The 12,415-nt window shown below is 44.4% G+C and overlaps 1 protein-coding gene and 1 long non-coding RNA gene across 3 annotated transcripts in view; one reads left to right on the top strand and one right to left on the bottom strand.

Annotated features, from left to right (window-relative positions):
- The window catches only part of LOC141145194 (uncharacterized), a 76,609-nt gene that overhangs the window by 7,364 nt on the left and 56,830 nt on the right, over nucleotides 1-12,415 (bottom strand). The window contains exon 2 of the long non-coding RNA XR_012244525.1: nucleotides 2,355-2,510. This is a non-coding gene — a long non-coding RNA (uncharacterized lncRNA). The remainder of the gene's footprint in view (nucleotides 1-2,354; nucleotides 2,511-12,415) is intronic.
- The window catches only part of LOC141145182 (Fc receptor-like protein 5), a 162,726-nt gene that overhangs the window by 146,691 nt on the left and 3,620 nt on the right, over nucleotides 1-12,415 (top strand). The gene's annotated exons all lie outside the window — the stretch shown is intronic.

Genomic DNA, 12,415 nt, shown 5'->3' with positions numbered 1-12,415 from the left:
GCTATTGATGGGAAGCATGTGCGTATTGTCCCACCACCCAACTCGGGCTCTTATTATTTTAATTATATGGGCTTTTGCAGTATAGTGATGCTAGCGGTGGTGTCTGCAAATTATGAATTCCTGTACCTTGATGTTGGGAAGAACGGCCGCAACTTGGACGGAGGAGTGATTTAGTAGACAGTGTTCTACCGCTGGCTACAGAATGGCACCTTACGTGTGCCACCTCCTAAAGAGAATGTGGAGGGCCTAAATTTTGTATTTGTTGCAGATGAGGCCTTTGCTCTGGGGGAACATCTTATGAGGCCCTTTCTCATGAGGAACATGACCCCAGAGCAGAGGATCTACAACTATAGGCTGTCTCATGCCCGAAGAGTTGTAGAGAACGCTTTTGGAATACTGTCAAGTCGGTTCAAGCATCCTCCACAATTATTTAAGGAGGAATGCAAGCAGCTACCTTGCCTCACTTCCAAGTGAGCTTGACTTTTCTGTGTCCGGCCCAGCTGAATCTCCTGTGATGACGGCTCTTGAAAGTGCCCTTGCTGGGTTGCCCTCCCAAACTGCCCGAGATGTCCGGAAAAAGTATATGGAGTACTTTGTGGGTAGAGGAGCAGTGGCTTTGCAGCAAAATGTTGCTGATGTGGAATAAAACTTATATTTGATACTAAACTCCAATTTCATTAAATTTGTGTTTATCTGTCTCCTAGGTTCTCAAATGACCTTAATTTTGGCCATTTTCTTCAGTAGTGCAAACGTAACTTATTTGTTTCATGAGGTGACAATCTCTTCTTCAGCTAACTATTATGTTGTGCTGTGGGTCTGCTACACACACACAATGTTATTGTTGTTAATGTATGTAATGCATTAATGATAAAAATATTCAGCCTTTTCAACTCCTTTAGTTGTTTGGAGTCCCTAAAATTGCCTGAGTTTGCCACATTTTAGATCACATTGTCACTGTAACTACATTCACATGTGCATTCTAAAATGTTTTTGAACAAACCAACATCTTGGTGTATAACATGTATGTTTGCCATTATTTAGCCTTTTTTGGGGCTAAACAGGAATGTTTAAAAGCATAAGATACACATCCCCAACTCAGAATCTTACAAAGTTCGACTTTGCTAAAGTGAAGGCCATATGAGACATTAGTATCCTAAAACTGTGTTGATGTTGCCTTCCTCAGATGGGGTGATCTCACCCCTCTACAAGCCAAAATTTGAAGCCACGTACGCGTAGAGGCATAACTGTTAAATGTCCCTTATGATCCCATGCCTAAAATGTGTGTCTTTCCCTACATCTAGTTTGCTAAAGCCCCAAAACACATAATGTGTCAACATGTGCTATCTCCCATCATGGGATATCAATGTACGTGTTTTGGGGATGCAACCCCCTTCTTCAAAACTAAAGTAGGTGTGAGGAAAGGGTTTCACCCCCGAAACACGTCAATTGATCCCCCATGATGTGAGCTAGCACATGTTGACACACTGTGTTTTGGGGCTTTAGCAAACTAGATGTAGGGAAAGACACATTTTAGGGATGGGATCATGAGGGAATTCTGAATTTTGTGGCCCAATTTGTGTGCATCTTAAATTTTTGGCTTTGCAATGCTTAAAAACACATAAAGATTACAATTAAAACATTACTTAGGGCAGTGTTTGACAACGCTCCTTCTCCAGATGCATTTCTAGGTCATGTTTTCTATATTTTTTCTTTTTGGCACAGGTGATGGTGTCATTTTCGAGGTTAGTAATTCACACAGTCGTTTTTAACCTGCAGAAAATAAAGAACCACAGGACCTGGTGGTGCATCTAGAGAAGTGGAGTGGTTAAACACTGACCTCAGACACTATAAAGCCTAGGTTCACATTGGAGCGATTTGTCATGCGATTTGATAGTTAAAATAGCATGACAAGTCGCACCCTATTTGAGGCAATGGCACTGTTCCAATCGGTGCAACACTGATTTAGCGGCGCCACACCAATTTGCAAAAGTAGTTCCTGCACTACTTTTTCCAATTCCAGGTGCGACTTCAATAGACATCTGGGCATGAAGCCACACAAATGTAATCAATTTAAAACTGTACAAACGCATGTACAACATAACGACAAAAATAAAACCTGTTTGGTTTTTAAATTTTCACTTTTGTACATCATGGATGTTTTCTTTCATTTTCTCCAATTCCCTATTGCAAACCAAGAGCTCACTGATAAGTATTTCTGCACTTACACTGCTGAAGTGATTTTGTTCTTCCACAACATCCACATCACCAGAAAAAAAATAAATAAATAAAACACCATGTATTAGAAATATGCAGGCATCCATCTATTACTTGAAGCTGTGGTCTCAGACACTGACCTGTGGTCGACACCATTTCGAGAATTTCAAACAGTTTTTCCTGCACATCAGCATCAACATCTTCAGGGTGTGTGGTGAGTCGACTTTCTGTATCTTCAGGAGGTGCTGGGTTACTGGTGTCCACACACAGCTCAGATGTCCCTCTTCTTTTCTCCCCTATGTGAATACAAAAAAGATATACTTAGCAGACAGATATGTTAAGCTAGAAATAGTAATATGAAACATTGTTTGGAAGTGTCTTCCAATTGTCTGTTTTGGCAGAGTTCCAAGCTGAATACATGTTTTTTTTCCCTTTCAAAAGCAGGAATACTTACCTGTTTTGTGCAAGTTTCACACATGAAGATACCTCCAGTATCCACTGGAGCACCTGCGTGGGACAACATAACAAGAGTGTTGTGGTGTCCCACACTAGTGCTCCTGCGTCCAGATACATAAACAGCTGCTGAGTGTCCTCTACTGACACTGAATAAAGTTAACATTTCATCATAGTTACAAACACATCTAGACAACAATCTAATGAACTTATTTTAATCAAAAAAGGCCATAACAAATGCATTTAACCTGCATCTCCCAAAAACAAAGTATTAGTGGTCGATCGAACGATGTTTAATGTCCCGCGAACGATTCCTGTGTCCACCAAAATAAAACTTGGCATTTTAAACTGTAGAACAGTAAAGAAAAGAACATGGACCAGCATGAAAATCATAATAATAGGAACACAGGACAAATACTTACTTATTCGCAGCACTTCCTGATCTTTCTATACTGATCTTCCTCTCTCAATTTAAGGTCTGACCAGCGTTTTCTTAACTGATCCTTGGATCATCGTACCCCAAAATTCCTGTGCAGATTTCTCCCAACTTTAGCCATGATCTTGGCCTTTCTGGCATTTGGGTTTCTGTAAGGTCCATGATTCCCATCATAGTCTGTCCTCACTAAGGCCCCTTTCACACGGACGGACCGTATGTCCGTATTTCATCCATTCGTTTTCGGATGAAATACGGACATACATGCATCCCTATGGGATAGCGGGTGTCAGCGGATGAACATCCGCTGACACCCGATATCATCCGGCCCCGCTATTGTCCGATTCTGCAGATGGAGGAAAATGAACACGGACAGACGGTCCGTGTTCATCCGATCCCCCATAGGGGAGAGCGGAGATCTGACAGGGCAGTCCCTGCACAGTGTGCGGGTCCCGCCCTGTCATCCGCCGGCTCAGCGGGGATCAACGGAGAGATCCCTGCTGAGCAGCGGATGTTCACGGGACAGATCATCACAGATCCGACCCGTGTGAAAGGGGCCTTAGATGTCCACTATCTCCACCTGTTTCTTCAAACGACATATTTGTGGCCTTATATCTCCTCCTGGATCTGGAAGTGGTTTGCTCCGGTTTTCCTTATTGCTGCTCTCAGCACACACCTGCTGCCTCACCGCCATTTGCTCTCCCACTGCTCCGAAAGAGAAGAGGCGGGGAATACACTCATCGCAGTGTATATAAAGCCATAACGCGTGGTCGATATAACGGTCTTAGGAACAATCTGGGGGTGGAGGACAAACTATCGACATCGCCAAAAGGAAAGCTAAAACGAAGGTACAATTGCAAATTGGGGCATCAGAGGTTAGTGGCCTATACTGCTTATAGATTGAGGCCTATATTGGGACCAGATTATGAGTTTAGCCTGACATTAGGGTTTGTCTTGTGTTGTGTCTTGCAGAATGGTGGATAAATTCTCAGCCCCAGGTTTTTTGCCCAAATTTATCCAGCAGTACCGGGAGCTGCCGTGTCTATGGCAAGTTAAAAGTAGGGATTACTCCAATAAAATCAAGAGGAAGGCAGCGATGGAGAAACTGTTGGGATTGGTGAAGCCTCTGTATCCCACGGCAGACATCAGTTATTTGAAGGCCAAAATTGGTAGCCTGCGTAGTATATATAATAGGGAGCACAAGAAGGTCAAGGAATCCCAGAGATCGGGAGCAGCAGAAGATGACATATATGTCCCCAGGCTGTGGTACTACCACAGCCTGCGTTTTTTGTCAGACCAAAGCGAACCACACCCATCACTCTCAATGCTTCCTTCCACATCGGATGAGGCCACAGCTCCTAAAGGTCCACCCTGGTCCTTCTACACAGGAAGAAGATGTGGAGGAGCCTAGCTTGACCCAGGTATAGCATCGTTGAACATATTTGTAGACAAAAATAGAATGATGTTAACTAGACGTTATTGATCCCAAATTTCTGCCTTAACAAAGTGGTTTACATATCAATAGACCATAGTGGCCAAAAATGATTGGGACAAGAATGAAAAATGCTGGGGTCAGAATGATAGTCTTTTCTATTTGTTAACATTCAATTTGCAACAGTCATGAGCTCAAAATTGTGTGTGATGACCAAAAACCTAAAAATATGTCCCATTTTTATACACAGGAAAGTCACAGTCAGGAGGAGCCCCTGCCCAGCAGCCAGACTGAGTCCCAGGTTCCTCCCCTACGCCCTCCAACTAAAAGTACCAGGAAGAGCAGAAACTTGGATGACGCCACGTCTGCCTTGCTCAGGCATGCAACAAGTGCCATTAGCACGGCACTGCTAATGGCACCTTGAAGGATATGGAGGAGGACCAACGCAGTATGTGCGAGGAGATGATTCTGCAGCTCCTCAACAAGGGGAGGGGGGGCCAAATTATCCCGAAAACACACATCTGCAAATTAGAGCACAATCCTCCACCACCTCCACAGACATCACAGTCACCCCACCCACCACAACAGCATTGCAGCCCGTGGCAAATGCAGCCCCAACACCCCCAACAAGCCCGCTTGGCTGGGGATTTTCAAATCTACAATTTTTAATTTTCTTTTAGTTTAGTTTGAAAATTATGATTTGAGTTGTTCTTTTTTTTGCATTTTTTATTTAATTTAGTTTATTTGTGTGGAAGAAAGCTTTAAGAGCGATGGCCTGAGTTTGGTCTGGTCTGGCAAAAAACGCAGACTGTTACAAGACCACAGCCTCGGGACATATATGTCATCTGCTGCTGCTCCCGATCTCTCGGAGTCCAGGACCGTATTGTGCTCCCTATTAAATGGACTTCTCAGGGTACCAATTTTGAAATTCACATAATTAATGTCTGCCCTGGGGTACAAATGCTTCACCAATTCCAAATGTTTCTCCATCGTTGCCTTCCCCTTGATTTTTATATGACCTTGTGCTCCCTATTCAATAAAAAATATTTATTTTTAAAAATACTTGGCTAAGTGTTTTACTTAAAAAAGGACAGTTTGTTTGTGAGTAGGCAGGTACATTTCAAAAATACAATGTCAAATTAACGCCAACATAGTTGTATCTTTGAGCTTAAAAACTACGAGATAATAATGGTGTTGTGGTAACTTAAAAAAAAAAAAATAATATTCTGGAGATCACTAGAAAAAAAGAACAAATGAAACACGTTTGGCAGAACTCTGTCAATATCACCAGCAAAGCGGCTTTATTATTATCCCATTATTATTATCTTCATTATAAAGAAGAAGAGAATGTGCGCTGCATTGAGAGATTTCATAATTTGCGCATCACGAATTTGATATCTCTATTACGAACGCTAGTTTTACAAGACTGATCGCTTCCGGCTCGTCCTTGCTTTCGAGCATGCGTGTTTGTACTTTGGACTTTTGTCCGACGGACTTGTGTACACATGCTCGGAAAATCTGACAACACACATTTGTCTGCGGAAAATTTGAAAACCTGATAGCCAACATTTGTTGGCAGAAAGTCCAACAACAATTGTCTGAAAGAGCATACACATGGTCGGATTTACTGCCAACAGCCTGTCGGAAAGTCCGATCATGTGTAAGCAGCTTAAGCCTCTTATGAAGCAGAGAACAGAGGTCATGCCAGGGGCGTACCTTGAGCATTTGGCATCTGGGTGGATCCAATATTTGGCACCCCCCCCATGTTAAAATGTAAAAACACCCCACTGTGCCCCCTGCATATCCCAATATCTCTTTGTGACTACTGTGTACCCCCTCTCCACAACTGCACCTCTGGATCCCTTATCATTACACAGCACCCTTCACCTCTGGACCCCTTTCCATTACACAGCACCCTGAACCTCTGGACCCCTTTGCACAGCACCCTGCACCTCTGGACCCCTTTACACAGCACCCTGCACCTCTGGACCCCTTTACATTACACAGCACCCTGCACCTCTGGACCCCTTTACATTACACAGCACCCTGCACCTCTGGACCCCTTTACATTACACAGCACTCTGCACCTCTGGACCCCTTTACATTACACATTACCCTGCACCTCTGGACCCCTTTACATTACACAGCACCCTGCACCTCTGGACCCCTTTACATTACACAGCACCCTGCAACTCTGGATCCCTTTACACAGCACCCTGCACCTCTGGACCCCTTTACACAGCACCCTGCACCTCTGGACCCCTTTACATTACACAGCACCCTGCACCTCTGGACCCCTTTGACTCCTTTACATTACACAGCACCCTGCACCTCTGGACCCCTTTACATTACACTGCACCCTGCACATCTGGACCCCTTTACATTACACAGCACCCCGCACCTTTGGACCCCTTTACATTAAACAGCACCCTCTACCGCTGGACCCCTTTACACAGCACCCTGCACCTCTGGACCCCTTTACACAGCACCCTGCACCTCTGGACCCCTTTACATTACACAGCACCCTGCACCACTGGACCCCTTTACACAGCACCCTGCACCTCTGGACCCCTTTACACAGCACCCTGTACCTCTGGACCCCTTTACATTACACAGCACCCTGCACCTCTGGACCCCTTTACATTACACATTACCCTGCACCTCTGGACCCCTTTACATTACACAGCACCCTGCACCTCTGGACCCCTTTACATTACACAGCACCCTGCACCTCTGGATCCCTTTACACAGCACCCTGCACCTCTGGACCCCTTTACACAGCACCCTGCACCTCTGGACCCCTTTACATTACACAGCACCCTGCACCTCTGGACCCCTTTGACCCCTTTACATTACACAGCACCCTGCACCTCTGGACCCCTTTACATTACACTGCACCCTGCACCTCTGGACCCCTTTACATTACACAGCACCCCGCACCTTTGGACCTCTTTACATTAAACAGCACCCTCTACCGCTGGACCCCTTTACACAGCACCTGCACATCTGGACCCCTTTACACAGCACCCTGCACCTCTGGACCCCTTTACATTACACAGCATGCTGCACCACTGGACCCCTTTACACAGCACCCTGCACCTCTGGACCCCTTTACACAGCACCCTGTACCTCTGGACCCCTTTACATTATACAGCACCCTGCACCCCTGCATGTTACACAGACACCCCCTCCTCCACACAGCGCTGGACCCCCTGCATGTTACACAGACCCCGCCAGCCCCTTCCTACCTTAATCTTGCAGCCAGAGGAAGAGAAACAGCAGCGCTGAACAGAGGGCAGGAACTGCTGGAGTTAATTTTTCATATTAACAAGCTAATGATTGGTTGCTAGGACCTCCAAGCAACCAATCACCTACTGGTTACCTAAAGTTAACTCCAGCAGTTCCTCTGTTCAGCGCTGCTCACTGTCTCTCTCTCTCTCCTCCTGTAGTATAGGAGGAGAGAGAATGTCTTCTTTCTCCTGCACCGCTTGGCCGACTCTGGATGTCACCCAGGTAGTGGTACGTTCCACACCCAGCTCGGGCACCCCCACACCCTGTTACACCTCTCGCTGGCTGCCCTGTCACCATGCTGCTGCACTGCCTGAGTTCGCCCCGCTGTCACCGCTTCACTCGCGGTGGGGTGGCGGCCTGACACCCCCCGCAGTGTGTGGCACCTGGAGCGGACCGCATCCCCCCCCCCCCCCAGTTGGTACGCCACTGGGTCATATAATCACTTAATATCTTTAAAAAAGTATTCATATTTTTTTCATACATTATATATACACAAACGTTTTGCCTTGCACTTTTATTTTAATCTGAATGGGTTGAATAAGGCTTTACATATACTTTAAGAAACAGTTTCAAGCTTGGCTGAATAAACTACTTGGCACTTTAACCCCCTTTCTGCTGATACGCCCCCCTAAAGAGCTCTTCACTCAGAAGATCAGTGTACTGCTGTTTGTTTCTCTGCCTGCTGCTGACATGCCCCCTGCTATCTCCACCCCCTGCACTCTAAAGCCGCGTACACACGGTCGGATTTTCCGACGGGAAATGTTTGATGTGAGCTTGTCGGAAAGTCCGACCGTGTGTATGCTCCATTGAACATTTGCTGTCGGACTTTCCGCCAACAAATGTTTGAGAGCAGGTTCTCAAATTTTCCGCCAACAAATTTTGTTGTCGGATTTTCCGATCGTGTGTACACAAGTTCGTCGGACAAAAGTCCAAAGTACAAACACGCATGCTCAGAATCACACATCACTATTGAACTACCTTTTTATCAGTCGTCGTACGTCTAGTACATCACTACTTTCAGAACTTTTGGCCAACATTTGTGTGACTGTGTGTATGCAAGACAAGTTTGAGCCAACATCCTTCGAACAAAAATCCACGGTTTTGTTGTCGGAATATCCGATATTCTGTACGGGGCATACGACTCTAATGCAGGAGAGAACATAGGTCATGTGATCATTTATTTAAAAAAAAATAAAAACAGTTCATTTTTTTTATATATTACATATACACTAACGTTTTGCACTTCTATTTTAATCTGAATGGGTTGAATAAGGGGTTCATTGCTGTCGCACTTTGAATGACAATTGCACGATCATGCAACACTGTACCCAAACAAAATTTTTATAATTGTTTTTAAATAGATAGAGCTTTCTTTTGATTGTGAAGAGGTTATTACAGAGTTTGAAATATAAACTTTCTGTTTGGGTTCTGTCAAATTTAAAATAGATTGCTTTCAGCTGGTCACACACTATACAGTCAGGTTACACAAACCTTTTTATATTTTTTTACATTTACCAGCAGACATATAGTGCAAGAACCTCCATAAACAACCCATTCTTCTAATATCTAGTCAAGTAAGGCATTAGGCTCCGTTCACACATGCTGCGGCCGCAGGTCACAGCATGGGATCTGGTGTGTCCCTGTTCAGCTATTCAGGTGCGAATCCAGAATTTTTGCTGAATTTGCAGCTGAATCGGGTGGGAATCAGGTCTGAAATTTTGCACCTGAATTGGACCAGAAGACGCACAAGACCCTTTTTAAAAGCCGACTGCGGCCGCCCTGGAGCTGTTAGAACCGGCTCTATTAAGATCCAATCGCACTCTCCTGTCATGCAAATTGGATGAGGGGAAACCCAATTCGCATGTGTGTGAACCTGGCCTAACACCATATTGCTGTTGGTACATTAAGCCTGGGTTCACACTGTAGCGATGCAGGAACCAGCGCGATTCCAGTGGCGGTTCCTGCATCGCATCTCTCCCGCAGCCAGTTCACACTGCCCTCTGCGAACCGCTGCGGGTGTCAATACAATGGTAATAGAGTATAGGAAATGCTGCGCTAACCCAATAGGACAAAATAGAAAACAGCAGAAGCAGCTAGCACACAGACAAACCAAATCACATCAAGATATAAATAATTAGAGTGCAGCGCTGAGAGTAACCAGCATTAAACATTACTGTATATGTGAAAAATACACCTGTGACCAATGTGTATGTGATAGCAAACCAAATGAGGAAAGCCAGCAGTGTAACCTGCTGGGTATAGTAAAAAAAAGTGTCTATAGTGAAATATGGGGCAGCAAGGGACGAAAGTCCATAAGTGTAGGATAAGTGGAAGTCTTCTCCAAGAGGGGGGTATCATATACCCTGGAAGGTAAGTTGACACTCAAATGGACAGGACACCACAGATACCAAGGCACACAAATCTTCAATGGAAAAAGTTGGATACCCTTACCAGATCCGTAGGACGCACCTGCCATATAGCACTGCGTCTATTTAGGCATAAGGGGATGGTCTCCCGTGATGTCCAACCGAATGATGTCCTGTAGATCACGGTTACCGGTGAGGAATAGTTGTCATGGGCAGAAGTTGAACCACTGTCACGCACACTCTCCGGTTCCGGCACGGAATAATCAGGAAGAAACAATTCAAAATGGAGCCATGGAAAAAGAAAAAGGGGAACTCCACATGGTGTAGGTCAAAAATTTTTTTCAAATGAATAAAAACCATACAAGATAAAAGTGATCACAGACAGATAAAAAATGGCAATGTGGGAAGCTGAAAATGCTAGCCCTACGCGTTTCGACTAATGATGCCCCTGTGGAAGACTGTGGAGTCGAAACATGTGGGGCTAGCATTTTCAGCTTCCCACATTGCCATTTTTTATCTGTCTGTGATCACTTTTATCTTGTATGGTTTTTATTCATTAAAACCCCATTTTTGACCTACACCATGTGGAGTTCCCCTTTTTCTTTTTCCATGGCTCCATTTTGAATTGTTTATTCCTGATTATTCCGTTCCGGAACCGGAGAGTGTACGTGACAGTGGTTCAACTTCTGCCCATGACAACTATTCCTCACCGGTGACCGTGATCTACAGGACATCATTCGGTTGGACATCACGGGAGACCATCCCCTTATGCCTAAATAGACGCATTATTATATTTATATATAATTACCATTTAATTTTTTGTATTCATTCATGGGTAGTTTATCTATTATCTATATGCTAGTTGTCAGCAAGCATTGACACAAAATGCTAGTCTGCCACCTGCAGCGACCTAAGATGAACAGCCCAGAGACCAATATTCTTTAGTTCAGTTTCACTCCCATTTAGCAATTGCAGCACTGTAATTCAAAAAGCTTGACATATCCTCATTGATATTTTGTATATTATTATATACAGGATTTATATAGCGCCAACAGTTTGCGCAGCTCTTAACAAAATGAAGGCAGACAGTACAGTTACATTACAATTTGGTACAGGAGGAATCAGAGGGCCCTGCTTGTTAGAGCTTACAATCTAGGAGGGAGGGTCAAGTGATACAAAGCCATACCTCCCAACTCTTTGATATGGAAATGAGGGACGCCTATCAGCAAAAGTATGCAGGCATAGGACACACCCCTTGCCACGTCCCTTTAAAGGAGAATTGTACAAAAAAACAAGATTGGTTAAACCCACAAGTGCTTTTTTTAACACCAATATTCCTTTATATTGGCTTTTGAAATTTACAAATGCAGCAATTTAGAAATCAGATGAAAGGTTTAGGGCTGGAAAGCACTTTTTGATAGATAAGAAGTGCATTTTATATTGTTGTGGAAAAATATAGATCAGACCAAAATGAGGGACAAATGAGGAGGAATGAGGGACAGAGGGACATTGCTCCAAATCAGGGACAGTCCCTCCAAATCAAGGACAGTTGGGAGCTATGCAAAGGGTTATAGCTGTGGGGGATGAGTTGATGGAAAAAGTAATTACTATTAATATGAGATCTGTTCAGAAAACATTTATATAGAGGAAAGCTGAGCGAAGTGATGTAAACCAGAACACCCAATCAGTTTGCTGTAGCCAGACAACTGGAAGCTTTAAGCCGGATTCACACATGTGAATTGGGTGCAGGTTTCCCCACATACAATCCGCACGACAGGAGAGTGTGACCAGCTCTCAGTGGAGCCCATTTACACAGGGTGGTCACTGTCCACATTTAAAAAAGATCCTGTGTGTCTTTGGTTCCGATTCAGCTGCGAATTCAGGCAAAAATTCTGGAATCATACCTGAATCGGTGAACGGGATGCACCGGACCCCCTGCTCTGAGACGCGGCCACAGCATATGAGAACCCAGCCTAAAGCTGGCCATAGATGGACCAAAAATACACTGATTCAGCAGGGACTAAACGAACTTTGATCCATCTACAGTATGACCTTTCCGGTTCGTGAGAAGTCTCACAAACAGGCTTGTTGGAAAGTTTATATTTAATTGGCTGCATCGCTGATCAGTCTGTTCTGACAGCGTAGGAGTTCTCACTGTCAGAATACAATGGGATGATTCCCCCATGCACCTTGAATGTGTGGACAGGTGGAATACAAATTAGTTTC

The sequence above is a fragment of the Aquarana catesbeiana genome, linkage group LG01 (assembly GCF_042186555.1).
Source record: "Aquarana catesbeiana isolate 2022-GZ linkage group LG01, ASM4218655v1, whole genome shotgun sequence".
In the NCBI taxonomy this organism is placed as follows: Eukaryota; Metazoa; Chordata; class Amphibia; order Anura; family Ranidae; genus Aquarana; species Aquarana catesbeiana.
Note: the sequence above shows the minus strand (reverse complement) of the source record. Positions and strands in the feature narration are given on the sequence as shown.